General features: G+C 37.7%; 1 protein-coding gene and 1 long non-coding RNA gene across 2 annotated transcripts in view; one reads left to right on the top strand and one right to left on the bottom strand.

The window, feature by feature from the left end:
* Positions 1-17,913, top strand: part of SEMA3A (semaphorin 3A) — a 276,486-nt gene that overhangs the window by 61,028 nt on the left and 197,545 nt on the right. The gene's annotated exons all lie outside the window — the stretch shown is intronic.
* Positions 14,029-15,118, bottom strand: LOC116184493 (uncharacterized). The gene is made up of 2 exons (XR_004149249.3): positions 14,983-15,118; positions 14,029-14,262 (listed from the first exon to the last, which is right to left on the bottom strand). It is a non-coding gene; the product is annotated as an uncharacterized LOC116184493 (long non-coding RNA).

The following is a 17,913-nucleotide window of genomic DNA, read 5'->3' as shown; positions in this document are numbered from 1 at the left end:
CTTTTGTGCTCTGTTCCAGAGCCACTGGCTCATATTAGTGTTGCCTATAAAGTGATGGGACAATAATACCTCACAGTGGGACAGCTGCTTCCTCAGGGGAAGTCAGATCACAAATTACATAAACTGTGGAGATGTGCTGTACTGACGGACAACAAGGGATACTACGCACTTTCAGAGAGGAAATGACTGTGCAGAAGTCTTTGGAAAATGTCCATCAGTGATGCTTGTCTTCCATGGATTTGAACCTCCTTGAATTTTGCTGCCTTTCCCCTCTTTCCCAGCCAGAAATGCTCAGTGTGGCAGAACTCTGGCATGTACACCATGGAAACTTTAGTAGTCCACGTACAGCTGTGCTCAACACACACACAGGTACTTCTGCCTGTACTTTCTGTCTTGCCAACACTCAATGTGTTGGCAATGTATTTTTAAAGACATTTTTGGCAATCCCACTCAGATTTTCTGCAGCTAAATGCTGAGTGGAGCCCACCCAGGAAGAACAAGTGAAATCATCCTTGTTCCTCACTGACTTCCTGGTCACTCTCAGCCTTTGAGGAAGAAGTCAGAGGGGTCAGTTGAATCACTGAGGAAATGTTTTTTTATTAGCATGCTTATTTTGCTGTTTTGTAGCTTAGCCTGGAAGGCCTGGGCACAGCATCTGGTGTGCAGTGAGGTCCTGCCTTTCCCCAGTGGTGCTGTTGGATTGCTGAGTCTCACAGAGGTCAAGAGACTGTCCACAAGGTCATCCAATGACTCAATGCCTCAGTTCAAACTCAGTCCCAGCATTTGCTAGACTCTTGATATTTTGTTCTGTCCAGGAGACTCACACAAAATTAATTGGTGGAGAATTCAGTGCTAGTTGGATTAAGTAGATCCTTTTATGTTTGTGACAATTGTATGTCAGTGCTTTCATGATGACTAGAGGAAATCTGGTATGCAGCAACAATCCCTACAGAAAAATTCAGTCCTATTAGGATGATCAAGCTTCAGAAACTCAAACAACAACACATACACAAACAAAGGAGAGACAGTCTTGGGGCTATTTATTGAACCAGTTAAAGGCAAGTTTTCTTTGCTAATAGCTCTTGTGCTTCTGAGGCATTTTCTACTGTGACCAAGGTAAGCACAATATGTCAGAAACCTCTGGTAAGAAAGAATGGTGTCAGTGCTGGTTTGTATCGTTCCCTTTTTCTTTTCTCATGGCATTTTGAACCTGGATGGATGCAAGGTGCCCATCAAAGCCTCTGTATCACTCCCCTCCTCAGCTGAACAGAAGAGAGAAAAATAAAATGTTCATGAGTAGATAAGGGCAGGGAGAAATCGCTCATGAATAACTGTTACAGGCAGAACAGACCTGACTTAGGAAAAATTAGCTCAATTTATTACCAATGAAAATCAGAGTAGGATAATGAAAAGTAAAACAAAACTTAAAAAACACCTTGCCCCACCACTCCCTTCTTCCTAGGCTTTAATTTATTCTTGGTTCTCAGCCTTGGGCATGGATGGGTACATCCTGAAGTCAGCTGTTGTTGGCTATGTTGGACATGGAGGCAGAGAAGCCACCCCTAGACCTCTCTCCCTCTCATTACCAGACCCTTGCTATGGAAACCCAATATATATCTAAATATTTTTTTTTACTCTTTCATTCTTTAAAAATAAAGGTTACACTAAAGTTATGTCTAAAATCCTTCTTAAAGTCCTGATAATGTGAATATTCAAAGTTTGAGAACGTAATGCTTCTTCTCAAAAGAGGTCTTTAAGGCACAGAAAAAAAGAAAAAAGTACGCACCTTGATTTACAGATTTGTTATATTATTTTATGACAATACACAGCTCTGTTAAATGTGGGGTTGATTTGTTATTCCATCAACAAGCTGACATCGTCCAGGACAAATTGCTAAAGGGAAGAAGCTAAAACTTTTTTTTATTAACGGAGTTTCTTGAAGTCTGCCTTTTAAGCCATTAGACCTTTTGAAGAAACTAGGAGTTTCAATCTTACTAATATTTAATTGTTTTTATTTAGTGAATGCTTTCAGGTTGTCAGTGTCAGTTGGATATAGACAGGAACAAGTTTTTGGGAATGGGAGTTCCTAAGAGGATGGAGTAACTTGAGGTCATGGGGTGTTTGTACATCGCCAGCTCTTGAAAGAGAATTTCACAGGTTTATCATGTGGTATTGAGGACATAGCATCTTAAATCAAGAATATTTGTTTCTCTTGTAGGAGAGGAAGGTAATATTACACTTTGCCTTTAAATGCCACCTTTTCTTTCTATCCTTCCTGGAGCCAAAAAATTGAGCTCTGCTCTAGATTAATCTCAGTGTGTAAATTACATGTACACAAACCATGAGAAATCTCACTCCTTCCTGGCAATATTCCTCCCTGCCTTCCTCCATAGATTTTGAACAGTGTGGGCACTTTGAACTCTCACAAAGCAACACAACAAAGACAGTTCTGGGGAGAAAGCAGAGAGAAGTCACCTATGGCAGGTGTCTGTCATATTGCTTGATGCAATTTGGAGAGAGACTATGTTCCTGAAATGATAGGTGTCAAGAGCTTAGAAAGACTATAGCAGAGTTTCTAGGCCTTTGCAATCTACTTTAACAAATAGATCATTTTGATCATATCTTTCAAACACATTTTTATGGTTTATTTTTTGCTGCAACCACACTCTATAACCCCTTGTTATCCTCCTGTTTTTTAAGATTTAATTTCGAGGTATGTGACTAAGTTTCAAAAAGTTAGAAGCATCTAAACTTTTTGTATTCTCAGATGATCCCATGCATACTTTTCCCTCTTTAAATAAGTATTTTTAAGCAGTTTCTCATTCAACTTTTTACTAGCTGTTTTTAAATGCCTGGGAATGAAATAGTCTGCTTGCAACTAAGTGGCAGCACTTGTCCTGGAAATGAAATTCACATTGCTAAAGTGTTTATGGAATACCTGGAATGAGAGCATATAAATCATGGTCTCTCTATGTACAGTTCAAAAACAGTAATTTTAAACATTGCAGGTATTACAGTGAGTTGTGCTGAAAAATAAGGCACCATTTCATGAAGGGATGTGGGATGATACTGACAAAATTCTTACCATGTGTACCAAAAACTATCTAATTTTATGTGCACCTAAATAAAAATACACTCAATCAAACTTCACTCTTTTAAAAACTTCAAAGATACCACTTATCACAGCACTGAGACATTGGTGGTCTGAAGATCACACAGTCTCAATTAGCTCTTCGTTTAAAAAGGGAAAATAGAACATCTTAATTATAGTAAGAGAAATAACTAAATTTCCATGAAGAATGACTCAGAGTTGAACAATTTTTTTCTGTTCTAATGTTGGGAAAACAGTCAATTAGTTCTGATCTTTTGATTCATTTGATTTTTCCAACAAAAGATGCAAGTGGCCAGATGAGATTATAATGATGTCTATTCTACTGAATTTATAAATGAATTATACATTTCCAAAAATGGTGTAGAAAGGCTGGTTTTGTGAATGCAGTTCTCAGCAGACGTAATCAGATGGAAAGAAATAGCAGTTTAAATGGGTAGAAAATAAAAATTATTTGTCACAAACTTCATATTTGAGACTCTAAAAGAATGAACTCTGCTGTAGACATAAATATAACTTTTTATAGTATTGCTTCAAATAGCATAATTAGTTTATACTTTTGAACTAGAAGGTTGTCCAGACTGTTTTTTGATTCTCCTTATCTTCCATTTTTTTATAAAAATGGACTGCAGTTTCAAGCCAAGAATACCTGAAGTTGGTTTCCACATGCTGTTCCCAATTGCTGCTAGATAACTGTTCAACAGGAGAGTCTTTGGTTCCTCACTGTACAGTATATAAATCTTATGCAATTGCTGTTTCAATTTTTCTCTTTCCTTTGAACTTTTGAATGGAGGGAAAGAATTTCTTAAAGAGTTCAGTAGGAATGTCCCATTACGAAACATCAATCATCAAATGCCTATTGTACATGGAAACTGAGGTGACTGTAATAAAATTGACATAACTAAGCAAGCAGCATCTGACCTTTAGGAGCCAGAGCTTATGATCAGAAGACCCAGTCTTCCAAACCTTTAGGAGTTAAGAGTTATCATCTCCTGCAAAAAATACCTCAGTAAATGAAGTGCTACATATGAATGTGTGTGATAAAAGAGGTGGAATAAATTTTTCCCTGACCCTTAGTAGGGGAGTGTTGACAGAACAGAGGTAGAGAGTGATTTTTGAAAGGAAGGAAAAAAGGAATGTATCTTTGGGTCTAGATGGGAGCAGCTGCTCCCCTTATCCTACATCAGTGTTAAAGTAGTTGCTGTTCCTGCCGTGTCAGCCAAGTCACAACACAGCGTGCAACGCTGCCTGCAGTTGATGCAAAGACCCAATGGGTACCGTGAAAACATTTTATCCACAATATGAACATAAATCTTTTGCTTTGTCAACCTGTTTGCTTTTGTCTATGCCCTGTTTTCCATGTAGCATGTTGTCACTACCATATTAGTCTTGATCTTGCTCGTTCTCCAAGTATTTCCAGGGCTGGTTAGAGGAGACAGAGCCACTGAGAGTTCTGACTCAGCATCAGGCTGCTGAATTAATGTCTTTTTTGTACCTGATTTTTTTTGTTTAATTTCTCCCTCCTTTGCCATTTTATTTATGAGGAGCCAACTACATACACAAGTGATGATTTGTGCAGACCAAAACATTTGATGTTTTAAAACTTAGCAGAAGGCCTCAACTGACCCTGGAAGGGATTGCCCTTCCCATTCAGGTGCTGCATACTTTTGTAAAAATGAGTGGCCATAGAGCAGGATGCAGCTGACCCCATCCATATGCTTTGACAAGAACATAAATATTACACGGTTACACCAGTCTCCTTCTAAAGCTTTTATGTATATTTATATTATTAGTAGAATGAAAATGACAGGAATTTAGAATTTAATATTTCCATAAATGCTTGAGACAGTTCTCTCCCCACATGGAGCCCCTACTTAAATAATCTCTGAGTCAAATATTTAAGCTTTTGATTAGATAACCCATTAAGTCAATATAAAATGGACTTTCATTGTAAAATAAAAATTTCAAATGTTTAAAAAGTTCAATTTCTAGAACAACTTTAAAAAAAATCTCCAAAAGTTTGATTTTGATGTGTGCTTGATATTTATTACTTCTTTTAGGTTATTCTGTTAGAAATAGTCTGGTGATTTAGGATGACTTGACTACTAGCTTCTGAGGTGGTAAGCAATATTTCCTTATTACTCCTTGATCTGTGAACGAGGATGGAGATACCAGAGTGAGAAGAAAGAAGTAACAGTTAAATCTTTCTATTCTTCCACCTTGCCCTGAGAAATATTAAATGCAAAGAAAGAAAAAGGGTAGGTTTTTGTGTCTTTCCCTCCTCCCTCTGTCTCCATGTTGACATGACCTCCACTCCTGAGGTACTACAGGAGGATCTGACAGTCCACATAACAAATTCAGAGAGCATTTTCTGGCAGAGAGTTACTATGGTCTCTGTTTTGCAAACAGGAAACTGGAACTAAACTGCAGAGCAGATCATCCAAGTAAGCCATAAACAGGGCAGTACATTAAATTCTTCCTTGGTCCATCAGTAAAGTTCTACTTGAAAGAGCACTTCAGGAAGTGCTTATCTGGTTCTCTCTCTACTTTTTCCCCAAACACACTTTTTTTTACCCATGGAGCACAATATTACAAAAAAGATCTTTCACTTGGCCTGGCTTGATAGTGCTTGTGTTCAGGGACTGATTATTCAGTTTCAGAATTAAGGATATTTATATCTCACAAACAAGTTTATGAACAAAACAAAAAGAGGAACTAACCATATGCCATCTTCCAGTTTGTGTTGTTAGAGAATGTATTTCCAAGAGCTCTTTGAACTTGAGAGCTAACATGCATTTTTTACTCTGCAGATGTTCCAGCAAACTATAACCCAGCGCTGCTTCTCTGGAGTGTGGTGTACTATGGCTTTAATTCAGCCAAGTACAGCATGTCAAATGTCAGCTTGTTATGACAGCAATAAACTTGTGATTCCCTTGAAGCAGATGTTTTAATTTGTTAGGTGTTTTTTTGGGAAAAAATCTGCTTGCATTTAAATAGATGTTCAGCTTGAGAATGGAATTTTCTTGAAAACATCTTTTCCACCTGTATGAAAACTATATCAGGGAGGCTTATGACACATGTGTGAAGCGGTGAGAGAAATCATCACAAAGATGGCCAAAGTAGAGAAATCTCCTTCACACCTGAAAGATGACCTTTCTGAAGTCACTTCAGTATAGGAATCAGATCTGGACCATGGAGAACCCTGTTTCATGCATTTCATATTGCAAAAGAAGACTGAAATTCAGAGTCTGCTGAGGCATCTTCTTCCAGAGGTGGTCCTTGCTGCTGTGAATTACCACCATACTCTTCTGATCTTTCCCTTTCTAGTGTGCTATTGGTCTTACCCCTTTTTGGAATGATCAGTGAGGACTACAGTTTTAAAGCAAATGTCAAAGGAAAAACCTTTGATGGTTTTCAAAGACACGGAAGAATTATGCACCTGTCTGAGCTTCAGGTAATGAATGTTACAGCTGTAGGAGTACTATTTCAGATAATTAATTTATCTCACTTTGCAGTGAAATATTGGACCTTACTCTGTCCTCAGAAAAGGGTAGGATTTTCCCCAGGCATAAATTTGAGATTAAAGTACGTATCTTGCTGAATCCCCATGGAAAGCAAAAATTTAGGGAAATTTTGCCACATTAAACAGTACAGAGACAGATGCACTCCAAAGATCAGTCTAGAATTCCTCTTTTTTCTGGGATTCCATGCTTCACACGTGTTCGTTATTGTTTCATATACATTGGCAGTTCACATTTTTTGCTCTAGTTCTTTATACGAGCTGGTGAAGTCCCGGCTGCTGAGGAACAAAAGCTCTTTAAATTTTACTTTTTTTCCTTTCTAAAATCTGGTAACTCCCAAAAAAGTAAGAAAATTTAAGCCTAAAACCAGTCATGAACTTTTCTAGAGTTTCCTTTAAAGAAACACAAAACAAAATGAAACCCTGCTTTGTTCAATGAGTCTCTTCTTTCTGATAAAGTTTTTAGTTCACTCCAGTTCACTTAGGCTTAAAACAATTCAGCAGAAGAAACTGTGTGGAGTTAAAGCCTCACAAACTCACATAATTTAGCCCAGGGTAGACTGATCCCAGAATCACACACTCAGCAGCATTGTAGGGGGAATGTAGATCCATCAGCATTGGGAATACAAGAATTCCTCCACATTATTTTGATTTATTTGCTGATATGTCTGCCTACTAGATACTCTAATAACTAAGAAGTGGGCCAAGTCACATGGTTGAATATCTTTTTTTTCCTTATGTTTAAACAATTCTTGCATGTTCTTTTCATCTCAAAAATTCTGACCATTCATACTGGAAAGGAATGGTTAAATCTTGCAGCAACAGCCACAGAGCCAGAATAGCCAAAGGCTTTGGAAAGAAATTTACCTTTTTCTTGTTTTGAAATGTGTTTGAAAGAAGAATTTGGGTAATATGAAGCACTAATATTAACTTAATGGCAATTTACTTTGGAAACTTCATTTTCACTACACAATATGGCTAATATGTTTCCAAAGACAGCAGTCTTGACAAAAGACAGATTTAAGGAGAGGGAGCTCTCTCATTTCTGCTTTCTCCCCTACCCAGGAATGCCCACACATCTGTGGGAGTTTGAGGATTTTAAAACTTTACTAAATGGATGGCCTCGCAGATCCATGCATCATTGCTGTTTTGCTGTTAGCGTGTTTATAATTAAAAATCATGACATGTGACCTTTAGTCCATGGCCACAGCATAATTACATTCACCTTACCTTATTTATGAATGCAAATCAAGTCAATTTAACTCAGCAATATGTTTACTCTGCATCTTTTTAAAAGACATTTCTTGCCACAGCATGTCTTTCTCCCAGCCTCCTTCACTTTGCGGTAATTGCAGAGCAGGCTGTCACACTGGAATTGCAGGTATGGATAGTTTGAGTGGTGATGGGGTTTGAGTGGTCTGGAGATGCCTTGGATCTGTCAGCAACCAAAAGTGATGAGAGAATTTAAATGGCACAGCTTTTTCTTTGAATGGCTAACAATACTCCAGAATGAGCTTTAATGCAACTGATATACCCTGGCAATAAAATGAATACATCTCAAATGAAGTTACTTGTGCTAGTCGAGGATCAATCTCCCAGCTTGTTATACAGGAGAGGAGGATGCAGGTTTTGGAAGGCTCTGCCCCCAGAACTTGTCTATGGAAAGCCATTCTTCATTGTGCCTTTGAACCCACACCATGCCTCAAGGTAAACTCCTCCCAAGTGCCAGTGGATTAAATAACCCTTGTATGGAGGTACATGGGGAAAAGCAAGGGGAATTTCAACTGGTCGTTATCAATCACAGAGCACAAACAGTTTGGAGAAGTAATCAGTCTCTCTGTCCTTCACACAAAGAGGTTTACAACACCAGAGGAGTTTATTATTATTGCTGGCCTAAGATCATCAAAGTCATTTTGTTTCGTCTTGAACAGTAGTCAGAGGGGTTAAAGGGAGGTTAAACTGCCTAAACAAAATGGAAGCAATTACACAGTGGGATCATGGATGACTGTTTGCTTTAGCCCTCACTAACAAAAAAGGTACTATAAGAAAAAACTTTCCCAACTCTTCACAATCATTAAAAGCATCTGTCTATTTAAGTTCATGCCAAGCTTCTTCACCTAAATCTTCGGGGGAATGTCAGTGCTTTAAACACTATCAGCTTCCTCACAGTTCCCCACACAGCCCCCATTCAGTGTCTGATCTTTGCAGTATTGTCATCACTTTCCAAGCCGCTGTGCAGGGCAGGACTTACATGGTGCTAGCGATGTGCCTGTAAAAGCTGTGACTCTGCTTTTCTACTTGGAGACTTGGCAGGGAAAGACAAAGCTCTGTGGAACAGCAGTATGATGGGGAATGCAGATTTGGCCTGCTCCAAACTTTAGATTGCAAGAAGGGAATTGATTCTTCTACTCCATTCAAGGTTATATCACAGCCGAGTTGTCGAGCTTGGCCTTCCACTGACCTGCAGCATATGAGGGGATGAGATCTGCCCCTCACTAGTTTTGGTTTTTTCTGTTCCTCAAATATGGAAGGTAGTAGCATAAACAACTTTCACTTGTAGCATGAACACTGCTGCTATTGTGGGGCTAAATGCTGTATTGAAGTCTTTATTCCCTGTAGCTCCACCTGTGTTAAGGAGAAAAACACTTTAAATAGTCCTGGAAACATGATATGTTTAAAGAAAGCATAGGAAAAAGGTTTTAATTCCATAAGCAGGCATTGAAACAGTGTTTATTGAAACTTGTCTTTCTGAAAGGTAACTAGGGCTTCTACAGATAACCCAGATGAAGAATTGCATGTCTAATTTTATCATTATGTAAGACACTTGCAAAATATACCCTGGAGGAATGTTACTGAAATTGCTTCTTTATTGATGTAAATCTTTGCAAAGTTAATGGTGAAATATTTCTGTGATCCTGTGTCACACCTCCAAACATGAGGTGACTCCTTCAAAGAGTTCTCTATATCCTGTGAAGTGTTTCTCTTGTTTGAGCTTGTTGCAAGGCTTAAGGAAAAAATAATCAGGGAATAGAATAGGAGGAAAGCACTGGATTTACAATTTTAAAAGAACTTACATATGCATGGCATATCTTCTGTTGAAAAAAAACCCTCAAAAACAACAAAGCAACAACAAAAAGCAAACAAACAAACAAAAAAAAAACCCTAAATGCCAACAAACAAACAAAAAAAAATCAGTCCAATATTTTTTTTAATAAAGAGAAAGCAATAAAAACCGCTTGTCAATGGAGCCAAGAGGTTAAAGCACAAAAAATATTTAACAGATTCACAGAAAGAGGTTGCACAGGGATAAATCAGGCTCTTACTTCTCAAAACATTACTGTAAATGGTAAAGACTAAATAATATTCTTAGACAAATATATGTGCATCTCTGATAATTAACCACAGCCTGCACATGAAGGAACATTTTTCGGTATGTCTTGCTGTAGATTTAAAGGAATGGAAAGCTGTCAGAGTCAATGGGACTATTCTTTGTTTGAAACTCTAAAGCTGCATTGTGCTATTAGAATAGGCTTATCATTTGTGAACATCTGCTATGAAAAGGTTGAAACTATAAATAAAAATACAGGTAAAGTCATCTAAAAGGCCACTTATTTGGCTGAGGTTCTGAGTGGATGGAGGCAAAGGCTGGCACCTGTCCTATATGTTAAAGAAAATAAGAATCTGATTTTTTTTCTGACTTGTCTGAGACAAGGCAATATGAAGACCTAGTGGAAATGTGCTTTCTGTTACAATTCAGAAGCATTTGAATGTGAATAGTTAATACAAAAATGTCAGCTGACTGTGTAATAACAGTGTACTATGCCACTTGCTTAATTAAATAAATTTCCTTTCTTTCTTCCAGATTAATAGAGTACTGGGCCATGTAGTGATTTATGCATCCTCTTATGCAAGAAGGACATAAATGTGATAGTGCAGGCATTGTTTTACAGAAAAACAGACAACTAGATATGAAAACACAAATAGGAAATGCTTCCATCATATAGCAAACCTGATGTCAAGACACTTTTTTTTGTGTCATGTCAGTGTAGTGTAGGGAGAACCTTAATCTTTTTTTGCCTCCAAAAGCAGGATATGCAAAAGATGTGTAAAGCTGCACCTGTGCTAGGAAACCTGCACAAGTTCATATTCAGCAGCTTGTTTAATCACAGGATCTTTCAGTCACATTTCCATCAATACTTTTCCCTTGTACAGTGCTAAAATATAAATTTTATTAGCCAGAATAGAACTGAATGCTCCCCTGGAAGGTAATTCAGCCTGACAGGGGTCAGTGGTGTTTAGTGACGCTCAGGCTGTAAGTTATTGTCACTGTCTCACTGCTGACAGCAGAAAAAAGAGTGACTGAATTGCCCTGCATCTTTCTGTCACTGCTGCACCTCCTCCTGCTCAACCCACCTCCCCACTGCTGCCTTGCTTAGGTAAAAGGCCACTGTAAGTTACTGTGCTGTACAAAATAAACTTAGATCAGAATAGGAGGCACCAGGAAATGCTGTTGTACAGACTAAAGTTACTGGCAGGAATCAATTCTTGAGGCAAAAAACATCTCTGAGAATAGCATATGGGTAGTGTATTCCAGTCTCCCAAAGATGAAATTTCCCAAACTTTCACTGAGGACAGATGCCGGGTATCTGATGCTGAAAAATTAGGTTACTCTCAGCAAGCCCTGAGTGTTACTAATTTTGCTGCTCTGTATGAGTTGGACATCCATCTTCTGTGAGTAAGAGATCAGAGTGGTTGTGCTGCACTCAGGATGAGGGACAGTACTTTGTTCTTCATTCTAGCACCAAGAGATGGATTTATTTAGAAGAGAAAAAGGAGTCATTTTACATTTGAGGTCTTTACTCCTGAGGCACACTAACTTGTGCAGAGAGGAGAGATGGGACTTTTGGACTGCTCCCCAATAATTTGTTGGGATTTCATTCTTTCCCCTTAAATGGGCAGGGAGGACAAGACTGATAGATATTTTCAGGGCACTGCTTTGAATTAATAGTTTCAGTAGCAGCTATTATAAACAGCCAGTCTGGGTTAGGATTTCTGATCTCACTTTCTCTTTAGAAGCTCTGAGGCCAGCCAATCTTTTTCTTCTTCTTTTCTTTTTCTTCTTTTATTTTTTTAAAATATTTTATTTCCTTTCACAAACTGATTCCAAAGGATTCCTAAACTATAAAAATGAAATTGCTCCCTATAAAATATAATTGGAGCTGCCTTGTAGTTCAAGTGACAACCAGATGCTGGAAAAGAAACCAGCAAACTGTCGGTCCAATTATATAAGTTTCTTAGTACTCACTGCACGAAGTCTGGTCCAAAAGAGATTTGCTTCTGCTAAGACCTTGCTGGTAATTTTTATTCATTCTTAACAGCCTTTTGAAAGCTTTTCTCCTTCTGTATCTACATGTTTTCTTAATATTCAGACACTAAAACTTGTGTGTGTTCTGTAGGCTGGGAAGCAAATTCAGAAGTGCAATAGGTATGAGAGCAGTTTATATAAAAGCAATAGTGGCAACTACAGGGGCTGTATTCTCACCATCCCTTAAAACACACAAGCTACCTCACCAGGTCAATGGATGTCCATCCATGTCTAACAAATGCAAATCAAATAAAATCAAACCACTTATGTTTGCAAATCTGCATCTTTTTATTGAGTGAAAAAAAGTGTGGGTTTCCTGCTAATTAAATACAGTGGGGTTTGCTTTTTTGTACTGTGAAGAATTCCAGTCTCTGGCTTTGAGTGGCTGCACAATCTACCCAAATTCTGTTACAACTTATCTAGTTATCTAAGATGAAAACAGAGTTAGAAAATTTGCTTATTTCCAGGTAGTGGCAACAAGCTGCGTAGAATGGTTGCTCTGGCATTTTTAGCATCACTGAGCTGGTGGCAATTTTTTTTCCCAAAGATTTGGAATTTGTGTGTTTAACTCCAGCACTGGATACAGGTATAACAGGATGAAGTTGCAATGGAGATTTTTGGACTTTCCACTGTCTAACTCCAAGTTCCTTCCATTTGGTCATGAATTAGTCCAAGGTTAGTGAAAGGGACTGTAAAAACTCAGTGTAAATACTGGGAACATTTTGATGAGAGAAGACATTGGAGTGATTAGACTCTTGCAGTCCCAAGTCCAATGATAGTCCAAGTGAAAGTAAATGTCCTTTTTTCAAGTGGTAATTTCAAAGACAACTGGTATTACCTAAGGTCAAAACTATAATATAAAAATATAGCCTAGAATGCTTCAAATTGTGCTTAGTATCAAAGTTGTTTCTGTATTATATATTTATTGTAATACTGCATTAGAAGCAGTTTCAGAGTGCTTCATAGGTATAGTCAGAGAAGAAGAGCTGAGTAATAATTCAATTGTAAGTTAATAAAGACATGAGTAGTGGTTGGATGGCTGGAGTCCCAAGGCAGGTGTCACATCCTGTGCCTAAGCATGTGTGTGCCCTTTGCAACCACTGCTCTCTGGACGCAGCAGTGCAGTTTGCTGAGCTCAGTGGACAAGTTCAAGGGCCTTTGGAGAGCTCAGGATTTCACCCTTCTCATTAACTGAGTGTTCATACAACTCTCCTGTGTCTCTTGAAGCACACAGAGGTGACCACAATGTCTTTCAGTTTCTGCAGGCCTGGAATAATTTTTTTTACTAAGAGGGGAGAAAATGTTAGAAATGGGTGAGTGTAAAAAGAGCCTTTGGATGTTGACCTTGGGCTGCTTTTGAATGAACTTTAATAATGAGGACTGCAAAACCACAAACATCCAACTGACAACAAAGAAAAATCAGAACCATTGGTTTTCTGGTGACTGAGGTGACTTGGTATCTGATGTCAGAAGTAGCATTAAAACAGGAGAAATAATTCTAAGAAAAAAAAAAAGAGAAAAAAACAAACCAAGAAAAGCAAATTGCTTTGTATGTCAACAGGGTATGTGACATTTCTTTGCAAGTGTTTATTATCTATATGATATACACCCTCTGCAGCATGAGGTATAAACAACCAAAAGCAAAATCAGGAATGCATTTGCTGTGTTTTTAACAGGACTTCTTGAGTATTTTTTTATTTCATACTTCTTGATCATTTTAGCAGGGTAACCAGCAGTGCAGACCAACCTAACCCTATCAAATACTGACACTGGAAACACATTGTCTTCTATGTCCCTCCAAAACTGTATGAGATTGGTGGTGCATCACATTAAGCAATGTGACATACTCTTCATATCCCTGCATAACTGCCCAGTGTGTCCCTGGGAATTTGTCTTCTATAAAACTCTCTTGCTAAGGGTGACTAGGGACAACACCCACCCCCTTTACGGATTGGCCTAAATGATCTTCAATGATACATTCCAACCTAAATCATCCTATGTTTCTAAGAAAAGAAAATCAAGGAACTCAGAATATTCAAAGCAGAATTTTGGAATTTATTTTTAGAGTGACAGCATCATCATCTGCATCTGGCTGGAAGTTTGAAATTTATATGTGGAAGAGGATCTTGCTTGACAAGATTTAATGATCATTCTGTTTACTTCCTTAAAGTCTCAGTGGTGAATGGTAGACATTTTTCATTTGTCTTTTCTGATTCCAAATGCTACTGCCTTCAGCTCTCAGGCTCAAGCAACTACTTGCTTTGATATCTGTAGGTATAAAGAAAAAGTCTCAGTTATGCACTAATGGTTCAGAGGTTTATATTGCAAATTATTTGGGGCAGGAATTCTATATTCCTTGGTGTATGTAACAACTGAGTCTCTGAGGACCCTGGGTCCCAGTGTTCAGTGAAAACAATTGGAATATAATATTTTGCTTAACTGGGTTTTAGATGAGGCTGTCTTGTTAACTGAAATGCAAAATAAAAATAGAATTAATTTTTTTTTCACTCACCCTTTCCAAGGAGTGCCTATAATCAGAATGTTCTTTGTCTTAAAGTCAGTAATAAATTTTATGACAGCATACATACCAGAGAGCTTTGCACATAGACACATTTCTCTGTTGTCAATAGTGGTTTGTGTCACAGTAGGAAATTTGACTGCTGTCTTCAACACTCAAATATAAGTGGCAGAACCACAATTCACAGTCATAATTTTATGAATAAATTTACCTTCTCTTCAGATCTCAGGGAAATTACTTATTTTGTTTGGACTGAGCACAAGCTCTTTTGGATGGCTTATATTTAAATTCAAGACAGTTCATTCATATGCAAATACTGTGCTAGGGGCAAGTAGAACAAAGTCTCTGACATCCTGTTTTGCTACCCAAAAGCTGGTCCACGAGGCCATGTTTCCACTCCTACTTAACAAAAGTGCTCCTGTAGCACTTATTTCAGAAGTGATAATACCATTCTCACATTTAAAAAATACCTGTATCCTTCCCTATATTCTGATATAAACCACATGTCATGGACTGATGGTAATCCTTTTCACAGGTCATCCTAAAATACACAGCTTCTGAAAGTCACATTCTTGTCCTTCCCATCCCATAAACTCATAGTGTAGCTGAAACACAGAACAACAGAAATACAATATATCATCAAGATGGTTGTGATTGCCACAAAATATGACAATATCTCAGTATGAATCTATCCAGGATCATTTTTTCCCCCCTCAGACATTCATGAATGCATCAGATAGAAACTCTTTCAAGTGTTTGCCAAGTGAATATAAATATGAACAGCTGGGGCCAGGGAGGGAACCTTTCCTTTTATTTTCCACTCTGTTATGCATCAGTATTTGATTGGTTTGTTTATCTGCTTTTGGACCTTTTGTTTTGCTTGTTTGTAGATGTATAAATTTTAATGAGCAAAGCACTCTGGTATGAACCCAATATCTGGAGACAGCACAGAGCAATGGTTAAAAGACATTGTCAGTGTTTAGGTTGTGTAGATCCCATTTCATGACCTCTCACCTCTGAAAAATCTCTTAATTCTGTTCTAAGCACATGCCCATCACCAATATTTCTCTCATTTCTGGTTTTGCTTATCATGTTTTCAACAATTTTCTTTATCCCTAGTTTTTGCTACACCTTGTTCCACTGTTTGGCCTTTTCTTGCCTTGCCCAGTTCAGGTCCTTTAACCCAAAAGGGTATAAAAAAAGTCAAATTTTGCTTAACTTAGGGCTTAGGAGACTGCAGCAAAATTACAAGCTAATACACCTTTTTTAAATGAGGTATCTTTCTGCACATCCTAAAATGGCATAATTTGAAGCCAAATGCTACTGGATTTTGAGTCAAATAAGTGAAGAATAAATGGGATAAAGCAAAAAAAAAAAAAAAAAAAAAAAACCAAACAAAAAAAAAAATGAAGAAGAGTCCTACCAGCTGTGCCTTCAGAAAATCTGATTATACTTTGCTGGGAACATAGTTCCCTTTTTCTTTCCATTTTTCTTATAATGTTTCCATAAATGTCCACTGAAGTTTTTCACAGAAAGGAACTGGGCTCTTGATCTGAACAGCTATGGCAGCTTTTAAAGTTTTAAGTACAAAAAGATTATAGGAAAAAATGTGATTATCAAGGTGAGGAAGATATTCTATCTTCATTAAATAGCTATAGGAAGAAATCTTACAAGAAAAACAAAGCAAAGGGAAGAAAAATTACAAGGCTCCACCAAAAAATATTCCAGTTGTCTTGTCACATACCCGGTTTAGACTTATTCCTGCCAATAAATTTCTTATAAAGAGACCAAACTGAAACACAGATGTCCCATCTCATCAAATGTATATCATGACTGGCCTTAAGCCATGCTGGATTCTTACTCATAACTGATTGGGCATTTCAGAAATCCCTGTGTCTCAATTGGAACAAACAGCTTTAGGAGTAAGAATGTGCATGACCGGGAGCTGCCCTTCAAATACTGCTGCTGGCTTTTTTTTTTTACCATGTACAAGTGAGGCCAACCATAGCCTGAATCTAAAGACACTGTGGAGTTGAAACCTGGAAGTTAAAACCTGCACAGCCCTGATGAAGCTGTGTCTGGACTGTGCAGTTCAATTTCACAGTACTTTTTCAATGATAGCAGGAAAATATATTGTGTGTCTTTCCACGTCCTTGCTGAAGAGTATTTGAGAGAACTTGCTCTCACTCCCACTCTTTAGATAGGCTGGCCCTGCAGATCACAGCTGACTTTGTGGGTCCTATGACTTCAAATGTCTTACAAGAGGTTATACAGGAGCAGAAAACCCTTTTTTTTCTTTTTTTTCTGTAGTAACATGATTATCGGGGTGAACTTTTGTAGCACAAATAGTGCTTTTGTGAGGATAGAAAATGCCCCAGTAGGTTTCTCTAATCCTTCTTGAGAGAGACATCCTGGGGCAATCAACTCATTTATACATTCTCTACATTTTTCCCCCCCTTTTTCTTGAGGAAAAGAGCTGGTTTGCTGCCAAGACCTGTTTAAGTGGTAACCTATGCAATTCATTCTAAAAACACTCATTTATCACACCCAAATTAATCTTGTAACAGGATAGCTGCTCTTATTTTCATTGTCATTTTGCCCTTTGGATAAGAGATCATAAACACATAGATATCCAACTCAAAGATTCTAAAAAGCATATATAAAAGAAGGAAAATAGGAATGGCATTGCTATAATTATAAACAGAAACAAGTAGCCATACATCTTCATTTTTCACATATCACATCTATTAATAATAGAATGAAATGTAATTTGTGCTGAATATAGCTCAGAGTCTTGTGCCAGAAGCATAATTGTTTTCAATCAGATTGGTAGTTGGAAGGAAAAGGCTTTTTTTAAACCTACAGTAAACACAATTTATGCAAAATGATTAAAATATTATATATTCCATTTTTTTCTGGAACACAGAATGCATTTTGACATGAAAAATTATATAAACAGCAAAGAATTTGGTATGCAACTACTGTACAGAATTTTAAAACTATATATGCATGCTGTTGTATATAAAAAATAATATCTTGGCACTGGCAAGAACAGCTTGCTACAATGAAAATGTTATAGATGTAATTTTTTACTGCAAGCACACAGCCTTTTTAAACCTATGTCTTGTAAAAGCATTGCAGACAAATTTAAACGAAGGGTCGAGGTTTCTGTGGCAGGCTTGGACTCTTGATTCTTCCTTTTTTGGGGGGGTGGGTGTAAAATTTTATGGGTTCTGCTCACACACTTAGAGGCTTTTCTCTCAAAGGACTTTCTTGTAGAGGAACACACTGCAAAATGTGTGATTTCTGACACCTCTCCTGTTCCCAGCAGCACAGGCCTAAATTTATGTTCTCTGTCCTGCATCCCACTCTTCAGGGACATGAAGAAAATAATGTCTTAT

The sequence above is a fragment of the Lonchura striata genome, chromosome 1A, assembly GCF_050655825.1.
Source record: "Lonchura striata isolate lonStrDom1 chromosome 1A, ASM5065582v1, whole genome shotgun sequence".
Taxonomy (NCBI): Eukaryota; Metazoa; Chordata; class Aves; order Passeriformes; family Estrildidae; genus Lonchura; species Lonchura striata.
The sequence above is the reverse complement of the archived record's forward strand: the minus strand, read 5'-3'. Positions and strand labels throughout refer to the sequence as shown.